Raw genomic sequence first — 12,816 nt, forward strand, 5'->3', positions numbered from 1 at the left:
ATTCTCACCCCGCCGGGCAAGCCCTGCCGGGCAAAGCCAAATAAGCCATGCATATTTAAAGTTCCTTTGAAAGGCAGAGCGAGGACTAGGACGTCTGTTCCGACTGAGTCTGCATCCACAGAAAGGATGAAATAAGGCTCTAGAAATTTCACCAAGGAGATATGAACTTCATCCCCCTTAAAATACTTTTTCTCCCAGATACCCCGGCTCTTAGTCAAATGAGGTTAATCTTCAAAACCCCACCCCCACTAACCATAAATATTCACCTCTCCTGCTGTCCATTCAATTGATACAAGGTATCTTGTACATGGAGAGAATGTGAGAAAAAGCAGAATTGCTTCATAGATTTGGTGACCTTGGATGGGTGGGCTGGATAAAGAAGTGAACTTGGTTTCCGGAAAGGGAGTATCATGATGGGAATGAGGAAAAGAGAACATGGACCACATTCACAGGTTAGAGAAATAAATGTAATAGGTTCAATGGTTTTGAAAAGCTAACTTTGAGCAGGAATTGTTTTTTAAAATTGCAAAGAATTGAAAAAGTCAATGTGGGATTGGAGGCACAATCTGAGCAGAAAGCACCATAAGCTGCTATGGTGCAACTCTTATGTTGACTAGAAACTTTAATATGATGATGCTCTTCTTTTGATATTTCTTTGAGTTAAATTGTATTGTATGTAGCTGACACAGCACTGTTTGCAGCTCCTCAGTTTATGGTTATCCCGTGACAACAATGTATTCATCATATTTATTATTCTACAAAAGAATTTTTAAATGCACTGATGTGGTGTTTGCATGCTATGCAAGATGGCACATCATGGAAACTTTATAAGGAGCATCGCATATGATATGTGATATTTGGCACCTGGAGGAGTCGGACACGCAGATCCTGAAAAGAAGTAAAGACTCTTTAGCAAAAGCCGTCTTTATTCTGAGTCTAATCTTTACTTTTAGTGAAATGGTTTATGAAAACCAATCAGCTGCTCCAGGTGAGGCTCGAACTCACAACCTCGGCATGGCTCAGTGCAAGTACTGCTGTATAAGTACCGCAAGCTAACCGATTGCGCCACTGGAGCTCACTGTTTTCATTTCTCCCCATTTGAGCCATCTAGTGCAAACCAAGTAGATACTGCACTGCTCCATTATTCACTGAACAAGATCGACTCACATGCTAGCATGTTATCATGACTATTAAAAATACAGTCCAAATGGAATAGATTTGATAATTCTGCTATATCATGTGCTCTGTCTATTGAACACCCCATACATTTGCCGTTCTGACACAGTCTAGGATAAACTTATGCTTATTTTTAATTAGCACATAGTTAGAATTTCCCCAAAAATGAAATATAGGCCCCTAAGGCAGACGAGGTGGCCGAGTGGTTAAGGCGATGGACTGCTAATCCATTGTGCTCTGCACGCATGGGTTCGAATCCCACCTTCGTCGGAAAGCCATCAGACACTCTTTTTAAGGTGAGCATGTCTCGAAGTACAATTACACTCTCTTTCAAGACACTGCCATAATCCACTAGAAGGGCCCAACTGACTAGTCCATTATGGCATTTTATATCAAATAAAGGGAAGTATTTTGTGCTTAATTGAAATTAGATCTTTCATGAAGTGTCCAGAGGTTTGCCTATTCCTCACTCCTGGCCTTCCAACCAGTTTGGATAGATAGACTGATAAGAAAGCATTTCTTACTCCTAAAGTTTCAGCCGTCTCAAGTGTATGAGTGTTTACATTTGTCTGCCCCACAGAGACAGATCACTTCTAATAAGTGAGTTCTCTATCTGTCACTGATTGCGGACATACTCTCTAGAGCTTTCAGTATGGTCATAAATGTGAATACTCTTATGTTCTCAAATCAAAATGGAGTTTTTCCTACTTTCAAGACAAGTGTCTTAAGCATGCTCTTCGATTTGTGCACGCATGTAGTCATTCAAATGCAACTGCATTTCCATACAGAGTCTCAAAATCATAGATATCGTCATACCGCAGTAAGAATACATGTTGCGATTTACAAACTGCAGGCAGGCTGGCCTTGTAGCTCAGTGGCAGAGCACTGGTCTTGTAAACCAGGGGTCATGAGTTCAAGCCTCATCAGGGCCTTTTTATATGTGTGTTTCTGTATGTTGTTTTCGAGTCATTCTTTCTAGGACTCACACCTTGTCTTAAGTTTGCTTATTGACAAGCTTCCCTTTCCTGCTTTCATCTTATCAAGAAGACTTCATGAAAACCATTGAACCATAAACTATTTCCTCACCCCTTCCGATCGCCTGACGAACGCCTGACAAACGCCATTCTCACCCCGCCGGGCAAGCCCTGCCGGGCAAAGCCAAATAAGCCATGCAAATTTAAAGTTCCTTTGAAAGGCAGAGCGAGGACTAGGACGTCTGTTCCGACTGAGTCTGCATCCACAGAAAGGATGAAATAAGGCTCTAGAAATTTCACCAAGGAGATATGAACTTCATCCCCCTTAAAATACTTTTTCTCCCAGATACCCCGGCTCTTAGTCAAATGAGGTTAATCTTCAAAACCCCACCCCCACTAACCATAAATATTCACCTCTCCTGCTGTCCATTCAATTGATACAAGGTATCTTGTACATGGAGAGAATGTGAGAAAAAGCAGAATTGCTTCATAGATTTGGTGACCTTGGATGGGTGGGCTGGATAAAGAAGTGAACTTGGTTTCCGGAAAGGGAGTATCATGATGGGAATGAGGAAAAGAGAACATGGACCACATTCACAGGTTAGAGAAATAAATGTAATAGGTTCAATGGTTTTGAAAAGCTAACTTTGAGCAGGAATTGTTTTTTAAAATTGCAAAGAATTGAAAAAGTCAATGTGGGATTGGAGGCACAATCTGAGCAGAAAGCACCATAAGCTGCTATGGTGCAACTCTTATGTTGACTAGAAACTTTAATATGATGATGCTCTTCTTTTGATATTTCTTTGAGTTAAATTGTATTGTATGTAGCTGACACAGCACTGTTTGCAGCTCCTCAGTTTATGGTTATCCCGTGACAACAATGTATTCATCATATTTATTATTCTACAAAAGAATTTTTAAATGCACTGATGTGGTGTTTGCATGCTATGCAAGATGGCACATCATGGAAACTTTATAAGGAGCATCGCATATGATATGTGATATTTGGCACCTGGAGGAGTCGGACACGCAGATCCTGAAAAGAAGTAAAGACTCTTTAGCAAAAGCCGTCTTTATTCTGAGTCTAATCTTTACTTTTAGTGAAATGATTTATGAAAACCAATCAGCTGCTCCAGGTGAGGCTCGAACTCACAACCTCGGCATGGCTCAGTGCAAGTATTGCTGTATAAGTACCGCGCGCTAACCGATTGCGCCACTGGAGCTCACTGTTTTCATTTCTCCCCATTTGAGCCATCTAGTGCAAACCAAGTAGATACTGCAATGCTCCATTATTCACTGAACAAGATCGACTCACATGCTAGCATGTTATCATGACTATTAAAAATACAGTCCAAATGGAATAGATTTGATAATTCTGCTATATCATGTGCTCTGTCTATTGAACACCCCATACATTTGCCGTTCTGACACAGTCTAGGATAAACTTATGCTTATTTTTAATTAGCACATAGTTAGAATTTCCCCAAAAATGAAATATAGGCCCCTAAGGCAGACGAGGTGGCCGAGTGGTTAAGGCGATTGACTGCTAATCCATTGTGCTCTGCACGCGTGGGTTCTAATCCCACCTTCGTCGGAAAGCCATCAGACACTCTTTTTAAGGTGAGCATGTCTCGAAGTACAATTACACTCTCTTTCAAGACACTGCCATAATCCACTAGAAGGGCCCAACTGACTAGTCCATTATGGCATTTTATGTCAAATAAAGGGAAGTATTTTGTGCTTAATTGAAATTAGATCTTTCATGAAGTGTCCAGAGGATTGCCTATTCCTCACTCCTGGCCTTCCAACCAGTTTGGATAGATAGACTGATAAGAAAGCATTTCTTACTCCTAAAGTTTCAGCCGTCTCAAGTGTATGAGTGGATGACGACCAGCCGCCTGAAACTGAACTCGGACAAGACGGAGGTCCTCATCCTGGGCTCCTCTCCCTCCGCCTGGGACGACTCCTGGTGGCCTCCCGCCCTGGGCACCGCTCCCAAACCGACTGACCATGCACGAAACCTGGGCTTCATCCTGGACTCCTCCCTCTCCATGACCAAGCAAGTCAGCAGCGTCTCCTCGGCGTGCTTCAACGTCCTACGCATGCTACGGAAGATCTTCTGGTGGATCCCCACAGAGACCAGGAAGACCGTCACCCAGGCCCTCGTCACCAGCCGACTGGACTACGGCAACGCCCTCTACGCCGGGACCACCGCCAAGCTCCAGAAGAGACTCCAGCGGATCCAAAACGCCTCAGCCAGACTCATCCTCGACATCCCACGATCCAGCCACATCTCCGGACATCTCAGAGACCTTCACTGGCTCCCCATCAACAAGAGAATCACCTTCCGCCTCCTCACCCACGCACACAAAGCCCTACACGACCAAGGCCCGAGCTACCTCAACAGCCGAGTCAACTTCTACGCTCCCAAACGCCACCTCCGATCAGCCAACCACGCCCTCGCCGCCGTCCCCCGCATCCGAAGAGCGACTACAGGAGGAAGGTCCTTCTCCTACCTGGCCGCCAAGACCTGGAACTCCCTCCCGTCCGACCTGCGCCTGACCCAAGACCACCTCTCCTTCAGGAAGAAGCTGAAGACCTGGCTGTTCGAGCAGTAGCGGCACCCCCCCCCCCCCCCCAGCGCCTTGAGACCCTACGGGTATGTAGCGCGCTTTATAAGTGTCAATGATTGATTGATTGATTGATTGATACATTTGTCTGCCCCACAGAGACAGATCACTTCTAATAAGTGAGTTCTCTATCTGTCACTGATTGCGGACATACTCTCTAGAGCTTTCAGTATGGTCATAAATGTGAATACTCTTATGTTCTCAAATCAAAATGGAGTTTTTCCTACTTTCAAGAAAAGTGTCTTAAGCATGCTCTTCGATTTGTGCACGCATGTAGTCATTCAAATGCAACTGCATTTCCATACAGAGTCTCAAAATCATAGATATCGTCATACCGCAGTAAGAATACATGTTGCGATTTACAAATTGCAGGCAGGCCGGCCTTGTAGCTCAGTGGCAGAGCACTGGTCTTGTAAACCAGGGGTCATGAGTTCAAGCCTCATCAGGGCCTTTTTATATGTGTGTTTCTGTATGTTGTTTTCGAGTCATTCTTTCTAGGACTCACACCTTGTCTTAAGTTTGCTTATTGACAAGCTTCCCTTTCCTGCTTTCATCTTATCAAGAAGACTTCATGAAAACCTTTGAACCATAAACTATTGCCTCACCCCTTCCGATCGCCTGACGAACGCCTGACAAACGCCATTCTCACCCCGCCGGGCAAGCCCTGCCGGGCAAAGCCAAATAAGCCATGCATATTTAAAGTTCCTTTGAAAGGCAGAGCGAGGACTAGGACGTCTGTTCCGACTGAGTCTGCATCCACAGAAAGGATGAAATAAGGCTCTAGAAATTTCACCAAGGAGATATGAACTTCATCCCCCTTAAAATACTTTTTCTCCCAGATTCCCCGGCTCTTAGTCAAATGAGGTTAATCTTCAAAACCCCACCCCCACTAACCATAAATATTCACCTCTCCTGCTGTCCATTCAATTGATACAAGGTATCTTGTACATGGAGAGAATGTGAGAAAAAGCAGAATTGCTTCATAGATTTGGTGACCTTGGATGGGTGGGCTGGATAAAGAAGTGAACTTGGTTTCCGGAAAGGGAGTATCATGATGGGAATGAGGAAAAGAGAACATGGACCACATTCACAGGTTAGAGAAATAAATGTAATAGGTTCAATGGTTTTGAAAAGCTAACTTTGAGCAGGAATTGTTTTTTAAAATTGCAAAGAATTGAAAAAGTCAATGTGGGATTGGAGGCACAATCTGAGCAGAAAGCACCATAAGCTGCTATGGTGCAACTCTTATGTTGACTAGAAACTTTAATATGATGATGCTCTTCTTTTGATATTTCTTTGAGTTAAATTGTATTGTATGTAGCTGACACAGCACTGTTTGCAGCTCCTCAGTTTATGGTTATCCCGTGACAACAATGTATTCATCATATTTATTATTCTACAAAAGAATTTTTAAATGCACTGATGTGGTGTTTGCATGCTATGCAAGATGGCACATCATGGAAACTTTATAAGGAGCATCGCATATGATATGTGATATTTGGCACCTGGAGGAGTCGGACACGCAGATCCTGAAAAGAAGTAAAGACTCTTTAGCAAAAGCCATCTTTATTCTGAGTCTAATCTTTACTTTTAGTGAAATGATTTATGAAAACCAATCAGCTGCTCCAGGTGAGGCTCGAACTCACAACCTCGGCATGGCTCAGTGCAAGTACTGCTGTATAAGTACCGCGCGCTAACCGATTGCGCCACTGGAGCTCACTGTTTTCATTTCTCCCCATTTGAGCCATCTAGTGCAAACCAAGTAGATACTGCACTGCTCCATTATTCACTGAACAAGATCGACTCACATGCTAGCATGTTATCATGACTATTAAAAATACAGTCCAAATGGAATAGATTTGATAATTCTGCTATATCATGTGCTCTGTCTATTGAACACCCCATACATTTGCCGTTCTGACACAGTCTAGGATAAACTTATGCTTATTTTTAATTAGCACATAGTTAGAATTTCCCCAAAAATGAAATATAGGCCCCTAAGGCAGACGAGGTGGCCGAGTGGTTAAGGCGATGGACTGCTAATCCATTGTGCTCTGCACGCGTGGGTTCGAATCCCACCTTCGTCGGAAAGCCATCAGACACTCTTTTGAAGGTGAGCATGTCTCGAAGTACAATTACACTCTCTTTCAAGACACTGCCATAATCCACTAGAAGGGCCCAACTGACTAGTCCATTATGGCATTTTATGTCAAATAAAGGGAAGTATTTTGTGCTTAATTGAAATTAGATCTTTCATGAAGTGTCCAGAGGATTGCCTATTCCTCACTCCTGGCCTTCCAACCAGTTTGGATAGATAGACTGATAAGAAAGCATTTCTTACTCCTAAAGTTTCAGCCGTCTCAAGTGTATGAGTGTTTACATTTGTCTGCCCCACAGAGACAGATCACTTCTAATAAGTGAGTTCTCTATCTGTCACTGATTGCGGACATACTCTCTAGAGCTTTCAGTATGGTCATAAATGTGAATACTCTTATGTTCTCAAATCAAAATGGAGTTTTTCCTACTTTCAAGAAAAGTGTCTTAAGCATGCTCTTCGATTTGTGCACGCATGTAGTCATTCAAATGCAACTGCATTTCCATACAGAGTCTCAAAATCATAGATATTGTCATACCGCAGTAAGAATACATGTTGCGATTTACAAACTGCAGGCAGGCCGGCCTTGTAGCTCAGTGGCAGAGCACTGGTCTTGTAAACCAGGGGTCATGAGTTCAAGCCTCATCAGGGCCTTTTTATATGTGTGTTTCTGTATGTTGTTTTCGAGTCATTCTTTCTAGGACTCACACCTTGTCTTAAGTTTGCTTATTGACAAGCTTCCCTTTCCTGCTTTCATCTTATCAAGAAGACTTCATGAAAACCATTGAACCATAAACTATTGCCTCACCCCTTCCGATCGCCTGACGAACGCCTGACAAACGCCATTCTCACCCCGCCGGGCAAGCCCTGCCGGGCAAAGCCAAATAAGCCATGCATATTTAAAGTTCCTTTGAAAGGCAGAGCGAGGACTAGGACGTCTGTTCCGACTGAGTCTGCATCCACAGAAAGGATGAAATAAGGCTCTAGAAATTTCACCAAGGAGATATGAACTTCATCCCCCTTAAAATACTTTTTCTCCCAGATACCCCGGCTCTTAGTCAAATGAGGTTAATCTTCAAAACCCCACCCCCACTAACCATAAATATTCACCTCTCCTGCTGTCCATTCAATTGATACAAGGTATCTTGTACATGGAGAGAATGTGAGAAAAAGCAGAATTGCTTCATAGATTTGGTGACCTTGGATGGGTGGGCTGGATAAAGAAGTGAACTTGGTTTCCGGAAAGGGAGTATCATGATGGGAATGAGGAAAAGAGAACATGGACCACATTCACAGGTTAGAGAAATAAATGTAATAGGTTCAATGGTTTTGAAAAGCTAACTTTGAGCAGGAATTGTTTTTTAAAATTGCAAAGAATTGAAAAAGTCAATGTGGGATTGGAGGCACAATCTGAGCAGAAAGCACCATAAGCTGCTATGGTGCAACTCTTATGTTGACTAGAAACTTTAATATGATGATGCTCTTCTTTTGATATTTCTTTGAGTTAAATTGTATTGTATGTAGCTGACACAGCACTGTTTGCAGCTCCTCAGTTTATGGTTATCCCGTGACAACAATGTATTCATCATATTTATTATTCTACAAAAGAATTTTTAAATGCACTGATGTGGTGTTTGCATGCTATGCAAGATGGCACATCATGGAAACTTTATAAGGAGCATCGCATATGATATGTGATATTTGGCACCTGGAGGAGTCGGACACGCAGATCCTGAAAAGAAGTAAAGACTCTTTAGCAAAAGCCGTCTTTATTCTGAGTCTAATCTTTACTTTTAGTGAAATGGTTTATGAAAACCAATCAGCTGCTCCAGGTGAGGCTCGAACTCACAACCTCGGCATGGCTCAGTGCAAGTACTGCTGTATAAGTACCGCGCGCTAACCGATTGCGCCACTGGAGCTCACTGTTTTCATTTCTCCCCATTTGAGCCATCTAGTGCAAACCAAGTAGATACTGCACTGCTCCATTATTCACTGAACAAGATCGACTCACATGCTAGCATGTTATCATGACTATTAAAAATACAGTCCAAATGGAATAGATTTGATAATTCTGCTATATCATGTGCTCTGTCTATTGAACACCCCATACATTTGCCGTTCTGACACAGTCTAGGATAAACTTATGCTTATTTTTAATTAGCACATAGTTAGAATTTCCCCAAAAATGAAATATAGGCCCCTAAGGCAGACGAGGTGGCCGAGTGGTTAAGGCGATGGACTGCTAATCCATTGTGCTCTGCACGCGTGGGTTCGAATCCCACCTTCGTCGGAAAGCCATCAGACACTCTTTTGAAGGTGAGCATGTCTCGAAGTACAATTACACTCTCTTTCAAGACACTGCCATAATCCACTAGAAGGGCCCAACTGACTAGTCCATTATGGCATTTTATGTCAAATAAAGGGAAGTATTTTGTGCTTAATTGAAATTAGATCTTTCATGAAGTGTCCAGAGGATTGCCTATTCCTCACTCCTGGCCTTCCAACCAGTTTGGATAGATAGACTGATAAGAAAGCATTTCTTACTCCTAAAGTTTCAGCCGTCTCAAGTGTATGAGTGTTTACATTTGTCTGCCCCACAGAGACAGATCACTTCTAATAAGTGAGTTCTCTATCTGTCACTGATTGCGGACATACTCTCTAGAGCTTTCAGTATGGTCATAAATGTGAATACTCTTATGTTCTCAAATCAAAATGGAGTTTTTCCTACTTTCAAGAAAAGTGTCTTAAGCATGCTCTTCGATTTGTGCACGCATGTAGTCATTCAAATGCAACTGCATTTCCATACAGAGTCTCAAAATCATAGATATTGTCATACCGCAGTAAGAATACATGTTGCGATTTACAAACTGCAGGCAGGCCGGCCTTGTAGCTCAGTGGCAGAGCACTGGTCTTGTAAACCAGGGGTCATGAGTTCAAGCCTCATCAGGGCCTTTTTATATGTGTGTTTCTGTATGTTGTTTTCGAGTCATTCTTTCTAGGACTCACACCTTGTCTTAAGTTTGCTTATTGACAAGCTTCCCTTTCCTGCTTTCATCTTATCAAGAAGACTTCATGAAAACCATTGAACCATAAACTATTGCCTCACCCCTTCCGATCGCCTGACGAACGCCTGACAAACGCCATTCTCACCCCGCCGGGCAAGCCCTGCCGGGCAAAGCCAAATAAGCCATGCATATTTAAAGTTCCTTTGAAAGGCAGAGCGAGGACTAGGACGTCTGTTCCGACTGAGTCTGCATCCACAGAAAGGATGAAATAAGGCTCTAGAAATTTCACCAAGGAGATATGAACTTCATCCCCCTTAAAATACTTTTTCTCCCAGATACCCCGGCTCTTAGTCAAATGAGGTTAATCTTCAAAACCCCACCCCCACTAACCATAAATATTCACCTCTCCTGCTGTCCATTCAATTGATACAAGGTATCTTGTACATGGAGAGAATGTGAGAAAAAGCAGAATTGCTTCATAGATTTGGTGACCTTGGATGGGTGGGCTGGATAAAGAAGTGAACTTGGTTTCCGGAAAGGGAGTATCATGATGGGAATGAGGAAAAGAGAACATGGACCACATTCACAGGTTAGAGAAATAAATGTAATAGGTTCAATGGTTTTGAAAAGCTAACTTTGAGCAGGAATTGTTTTTTAAAATTGCAAAGAATTGAAAAAGTCAATGTGGGATTGGAGGCACAATCTGAGCAGAAAGCACCATAAGCTGCTATGGTGCAACTCTTATGTTGACTAGAAACTTTAATATGATGATGCTCTTCTTTTGATATTTCTTTGAGTTAAATTGTATTGTATGTAGCTGACACAGCACTGTTTGCAGCTCCTCAGTTTATGGTTATCCCGTGACAACAATGTATTCATCATATTTATTATTCTACAAAAGAATTTTTAAATGCACTGATGTGGTGTTTGCATGCTATGCAAGATGGCACATCATGGAAACTTTATAAGGAGCATCGCATATGATATGTGATATTTGGCACCTGGAGGAGTCGGACACGCAGATCCTGAAAAGAAGTAAAGACTCTTTAGCAAAAGCCGTCTTTATTCTGAGTCTAATCTTTACTTTTAGTGAAATGGTTTATGAAAACCAATCAGCTGCTCCAGGTGAGGCTCGAACTCACAACCTCGGCATGGCTCAGTGCAAGTACTGCTGTATAAGTACCGCAAGCTAACCGATTGCGCCACTGGAGCTCACTGTTTTCATTTCTCCCCATTTGAGCCATCTAGTGCAAACCAAGTAGATACTGCACTGCTCCATTATTCACTGAACAAGATCGACTCACATGCTAGCATGTTATCATGACTATTAAAAATACAGTCCAAATGGAATAGATTTGATAATTCTGCTATATCATGTGCTCTGTCTATTGAACACCCCATACATTTGCCGTTCTGACACAGTCTAGGATAAACTTATGCTTATTTTTAATTAGCACATAGTTAGAATTTCCCCAAAAATGAAATATAGGCCCCTAAGGCAGACGAGGTGGCCGAGTGGTTAAGGCGATGGACTGCTAATCCATTGTGCTCTGCACGCATGGGTTCGAATCCCACCTTCGTCGGAAAGCCATCAGACACTCTTTTTAAGGTGAGCATGTCTCGAAGTACAATTACACTCTCTTTCAAGACACTGCCATAATCCACTAGAAGGGCCCAACTGACTAGTCCATTATGGCATTTTATATCAAATAAAGGGAAGTATTTTGTGCTTAATTGAAATTAGATCTTTCATGAAGTGTCCAGAGGTTTGCCTATTCCTCACTCCTGGCCTTCCAACCAGTTTGGATAGATAGACTGATAAGAAAGCATTTCTTACTCCTAAAGTTTCAGCCGTCTCAAGTGTATGAGTGTTTACATTTGTCTGCCCCACAGAGACAGATCACTTCTAATAAGTGAGTTCTCTATCTGTCACTGATTGCGGACATACTCTCTAGAGCTTTCAGTATGGTCATAAATGTGAATACTCTTATGTTCTCAAATCAAAATGGAGTTTTTCCTACTTTCAAGACAAGTGTCTTAAGCATGCTCTTCGATTTGTGCACGCATGTAGTCATTCAAATGCAACTGCATTTCCATACAGAGTCTCAAAATCATAGATATCGTCATACCGCAGTAAGAATACATGTTGCGATTTACAAACTGCAGGCAGGCTGGCCTTGTAGCTCAGTGGCAGAGCACTGGTCTTGTAAACCAGGGGTCATGAGTTCAAGCCTCATCAGGGCCTTTTTATATGTGTGTTTCTGTATGTTGTTTTCGAGTCATTCTTTCTAGGACTCACACCTTGTCTTAAGTTTGCTTATTGACAAGCTTCCCTTTCCTGCTTTCATCTTATCAAGAAGACTTCATGAAAACCATTGAACCATAAACTATTTCCTCACCCCTTCCGATCGCCTGACGAACGCCTGACAAACGCCATTCTCACCCCGCCGGGCAAGCCCTGCCGGGCAAAGCCAAATAAGCCATGCAAATTTAAAGTTCCTTTGAAAGGCAGAGCGAGGACTAGGACGTCTGTTCCGACTGAGTCTGCATCCACAGAAAGGATGAAATAAGGCTCTAGAAATTTCACCAAGGAGATATGAACTTCATCCCCCTTAAAATACTTTTTCTCCCAGATACCCCGGCTCTTAGTCAAATGAGGTTAATCTTCAAAACCCCACCCCCACTAACCATAAATATTCACCTCTCCTGCTGTCCATTCAATTGATACAAGGTATCTTGTACATGGAGAGAATGTGAGAAAAAGCAGAATTGCTTCATAGATTTGGTGACCTTGGATGGGTGGGCTGGATAAAGAAGTGAACTTGGTTTCCGGAAAGGGAGTATCATGATGGGAATGAGGAAAAGAGAACATGGACCACATTCACAGGTTAGAGAAATAAATGTAATAGGTTCAATGGTTTTGAAAAGCTAACTTT

At 42.4% G+C, this 12,816-nt stretch overlaps 15 non-coding genes across 15 annotated transcripts; 10 read left to right on the forward strand and 5 right to left on the reverse strand.

Moving 5' to 3' along the window:
- Positions 1-980: 980 nt before the first annotated feature.
- Positions 981-1,075, reverse strand: TRNAI-UAU (transfer RNA isoleucine (anticodon UAU)). Its single transcript has 2 exons — positions 1,038-1,075; positions 981-1,016 (listed from the first exon to the last, which is right to left on the reverse strand). It is a non-coding gene; the product is annotated as a tRNA-Ile (tRNA).
- Positions 1,076-1,364: 289 nt separating this feature from the next.
- TRNAS-GCU (transfer RNA serine (anticodon GCU)) lies at positions 1,365-1,446 on the forward strand. Its single transcript has one exon. It is a non-coding gene; the product is annotated as a tRNA-Ser (tRNA).
- A 590-nt stretch (positions 1,447-2,036) lies between these two features.
- On the forward strand, positions 2,037-2,108 carry TRNAT-UGU (transfer RNA threonine (anticodon UGU)). The gene has a single exon. It is a non-coding gene; the product is annotated as a tRNA-Thr (tRNA).
- Positions 2,109-3,278: 1,170 nt separating this feature from the next.
- On the reverse strand, positions 3,279-3,373 carry TRNAI-UAU (transfer RNA isoleucine (anticodon UAU)). The gene is made up of 2 exons: positions 3,336-3,373; positions 3,279-3,314 (listed from the first exon to the last, which is right to left on the reverse strand). It is a non-coding gene; the product is annotated as a tRNA-Ile (tRNA).
- A 289-nt stretch (positions 3,374-3,662) lies between these two features.
- TRNAS-GCU (transfer RNA serine (anticodon GCU)) lies at positions 3,663-3,744 on the forward strand. The gene has a single exon. It is a non-coding gene; the product is annotated as a tRNA-Ser (tRNA).
- Positions 3,745-5,159: 1,415 nt separating this feature from the next.
- Positions 5,160-5,231, forward strand: TRNAT-UGU (transfer RNA threonine (anticodon UGU)). Its single transcript has one exon. It is a non-coding gene; the product is annotated as a tRNA-Thr (tRNA).
- A 1,170-nt stretch (positions 5,232-6,401) lies between these two features.
- TRNAI-UAU (transfer RNA isoleucine (anticodon UAU)) lies at positions 6,402-6,496 on the reverse strand. Its single transcript has 2 exons — positions 6,459-6,496; positions 6,402-6,437 (listed from the first exon to the last, which is right to left on the reverse strand). It is a non-coding gene; the product is annotated as a tRNA-Ile (tRNA).
- Positions 6,497-6,785: 289 nt separating this feature from the next.
- Positions 6,786-6,867, forward strand: TRNAS-GCU (transfer RNA serine (anticodon GCU)). The gene has a single exon. It is a non-coding gene; the product is annotated as a tRNA-Ser (tRNA).
- A 590-nt stretch (positions 6,868-7,457) lies between these two features.
- Positions 7,458-7,529, forward strand: TRNAT-UGU (transfer RNA threonine (anticodon UGU)). The gene has a single exon. It is a non-coding gene; the product is annotated as a tRNA-Thr (tRNA).
- A 1,170-nt stretch (positions 7,530-8,699) lies between these two features.
- TRNAI-UAU (transfer RNA isoleucine (anticodon UAU)) lies at positions 8,700-8,794 on the reverse strand. The gene is made up of 2 exons: positions 8,757-8,794; positions 8,700-8,735 (listed from the first exon to the last, which is right to left on the reverse strand). It is a non-coding gene; the product is annotated as a tRNA-Ile (tRNA).
- Positions 8,795-9,083: 289 nt separating this feature from the next.
- Positions 9,084-9,165, forward strand: TRNAS-GCU (transfer RNA serine (anticodon GCU)). Its single transcript has one exon. It is a non-coding gene; the product is annotated as a tRNA-Ser (tRNA).
- Positions 9,166-9,755: 590 nt separating this feature from the next.
- TRNAT-UGU (transfer RNA threonine (anticodon UGU)) lies at positions 9,756-9,827 on the forward strand. The gene has a single exon. It is a non-coding gene; the product is annotated as a tRNA-Thr (tRNA).
- A 1,170-nt stretch (positions 9,828-10,997) lies between these two features.
- TRNAI-UAU (transfer RNA isoleucine (anticodon UAU)) lies at positions 10,998-11,092 on the reverse strand. Its single transcript has 2 exons — positions 11,055-11,092; positions 10,998-11,033 (listed from the first exon to the last, which is right to left on the reverse strand). It is a non-coding gene; the product is annotated as a tRNA-Ile (tRNA).
- Positions 11,093-11,381: 289 nt separating this feature from the next.
- On the forward strand, positions 11,382-11,463 carry TRNAS-GCU (transfer RNA serine (anticodon GCU)). The gene has a single exon. It is a non-coding gene; the product is annotated as a tRNA-Ser (tRNA).
- A 590-nt stretch (positions 11,464-12,053) lies between these two features.
- On the forward strand, positions 12,054-12,125 carry TRNAT-UGU (transfer RNA threonine (anticodon UGU)). The gene has a single exon. It is a non-coding gene; the product is annotated as a tRNA-Thr (tRNA).
- The last annotated feature ends 691 nt before the right edge of the window (positions 12,126-12,816 follow it).

This window comes from Lissotriton vulgaris, chromosome 5 (genome assembly GCF_964263255.1).
Source record: "Lissotriton vulgaris chromosome 5, aLisVul1.2, whole genome shotgun sequence".
NCBI classification, from domain to species: domain Eukaryota; kingdom Metazoa; phylum Chordata; class Amphibia; order Caudata; family Salamandridae; genus Lissotriton; species Lissotriton vulgaris.